The 2,672-nt window shown below is 39.0% G+C and overlaps 1 non-coding gene across 1 annotated transcript; it reads left to right on the plus strand.

Moving 5' to 3' along the window:
• Positions 1 to 511: 511 nt before the first annotated feature.
• On the plus strand, positions 512 to 585 carry TRNAS-UGA (transfer RNA serine (anticodon UGA)). Its single transcript has one exon. It is a non-coding gene; the product is annotated as a tRNA-Ser (tRNA).
• Positions 586 to 2,672: the final 2,087 nt, after the last annotated feature.

The raw sequence follows: 2,672 nt of genomic DNA on the forward strand, positions 1-2,672 counted from the left end.
GCAAATTTCAGTGACGTCACAGCCGAATGAACACGAATCTTGTAATTAATTAATTTAATTAATTTTTAAAATGTCCATGCGGAAAAGTGTCTGGAGTCAATGTAAACAAAGCTAAATGAGCAAACCTATTACTTTGTCAACCTTGATAAAAATCTGATATAAAATCGACCAATCAGAATGAAGGAAATACGAACTGATAAAAATCAATCGATAACTTGCAGAATCAGCTACATATTTACGCATGCGCAGTTTGACTTTTTGTGATTGGCTACGGTTTAAAACCTTGTTCCACAGATGTGAAAGACGCTAATAACATTTACGCTTTATGACTATGACAATTAGAATAGCTATAACATCACCTAAACGCCCTCTAAAACTCCACTTGACTGATATGGGAGGGAAAATGAAACACTAATCAGTGAGTTCGAAAATTAATTACCTCCAGTTTCTTTCAGTGGTAAAAAGTTAAATTAATTAATTTTATAAGGTATTTATCCCGCCTTCTTAGCAAGCCTTCGTGGTGTAGAGGTCAGCACGCTCGACGTGAATTCGAGAGGTCCGTGGTTTCGAGTCCCGGCGAGGGCATTGCTCATTTTTCATTTCTCCTACTTTCAAAAAATACCTAAAGTCTCTACAATTTTTCCCATTCGTCTCAAATACATATTTTAATAGTGAAGAAACCATGTGATCCTGCTCCATTTTATGAAAAATTAGTGAAGGGAAAATCTTTAGCTTAGTTAAACTTGGAAAATCTTTAGCCATAGTTTGAGCAAGCAACATTCATGAATATTGCTCAAACTATGGCATGATATAGGTGCTCCTAAATGTTGGAAGAAAAAACTCGAAAGATCACTCACTGATTCACCTTTACTTTTTTCTTAGCCATTATTTTTAATAACACAGATATATACTGTTACGAATTTGGCATTTAAATAATTAACGTTAGTTGAATTGTAAATTAAATGGTTTTATTTCCCGCGCATTGCAACGCGTGACGAATATTAAAAGAAAGCTAAGCCGGAAAATTGAATATACAAGAGCGCGTGCATTTAACATTTAATAAATAAATATCTCATTTTGATTTCGAGAAAGTACTAGAAAGTTCTGGCGCGCGATTTAAAAATCTTATAAAAGGAGGAAAACCTCTCATTTCGTTGTAGTTACTTAGTTTGTTGTTGTTTTAAGAGTTTGTTTAGAAAACTGCTCTTGTTGACTGTAGCGATTTCGCGGATTAGCTTTCTTTAGCTGTTTTGAATTAAGTTCTCTTGAACGTTTGAGTAGTCAAAAGATACCTTCTGTGAGATATTATAATACTGCACGAATATCTGAGGAGATTTAAGCATTTTTGTTGTGATAATAATAAATTTTGTTGATTTTTCATCGGTCTTGTCCATTCATTTCGTAGGGAACCCGTACGCACGCAACAATTTTTGGTGTCAGAAGTGGGATCTTGAATGCCAATTTGAAGAGCGATGGAAGAACAATTCAGGCAAAGGATGACTGCATTTGCTGGGGGCATTCAACTCTGTTAAGGAAGAAATGAAATTGGGCCAGGAATCCGTTAAGGAAGAAATGAAATTGGGCCAGGAATCCGTTAAGGAAGAAATGAAATTGGGCCAGGAATCTGTTAAGGAAGAAATGAAAGCCTTTCAAGCTAGTCAAGAAACGATTGAAGCAGGTCAAGAAGAAATGAAAAGGGAAATTACTTCATAGTAGAAAGCAAATATGAGGCTATGGAAAACAGAGTGGACATGGTTGAAAATAGAGTTGGAGAAATTGAAGAAAAGGTTTCTGCTGTCCAACAACAAATCGAACAACAGATTGATGAAAGAGTCTCTGCAGTTGCCAAAGAACTGGATACTTTAAAGAAATTCGTAGCGACGGCAGGGAGCAATTCGGACGGTTTTACATTTTACCAATGCCTGCTCGTCCCTCTCTGAAACTACATATGATGGGAAGACCTCCTGGCAAGTGTATAGGACACAATTTTCTATCGTTACGGATGCGAATGGATGGGATTCCCAAACTAAGGCCTGTCATCTCGCCGCTTCTTTGAGAGCAGACGCAGCGGATATTTTGCAAACGCTTCCATGAAACCAAAGACTTGACTTCAAAGCTCTATCCGGCGCACTGGAGCTGCTCTTTGGCAAGAAATGTTTAAAAGACTACAGCAGGCTTCAATTAAAATTTCGTCAACAGAAGCCCGCCGAATCACTCCAGGAGCTCGCCACGGATGTTGAAAGGCTGTCCCATCTCGCCTTTTCGGAATGCCCAACAGAAACAAGGGAAATCTTGTCCCTGCAGTACTTTATCGATGGCATCCGAGATAGCAAAATACAGAAAGCTCTACGAATGGTGGATGTTAAAGACATAAAAAGCGCTCTGTTGTACCCCGTAAAATTCGAGGCAGCTCAGCAAGCAACTGATAGAGGTCGCTACCCAGTCAGAGCTGTGCGAGTCCATGAGCCAGTGGACCAATTGATGGCTCGTTTAGATGATTTATCCAGACAAGTCGACGATTTGATACGGTGTAGGAGCGAGAACAAAGTGGCTCTAAGGTGTTGGAGATGTGGTAGTGAAGGTCACCTACGACGAAACTGCAGAACATCCCGAGGTACGGAAAATAAAACAGATGGTTTTACCAGACAAGTAGTGGCTTGAGACAGAACAGA

This window comes from Stegodyphus dumicola, chromosome 1, assembly GCF_044657685.1.
Source record: "Stegodyphus dumicola isolate Sdum_Otavi_A_Nest chromosome 1, ASM4465768v1".
Classification (NCBI taxonomy): Eukaryota; Metazoa; Arthropoda; class Arachnida; order Araneae; family Eresidae; genus Stegodyphus; species Stegodyphus dumicola.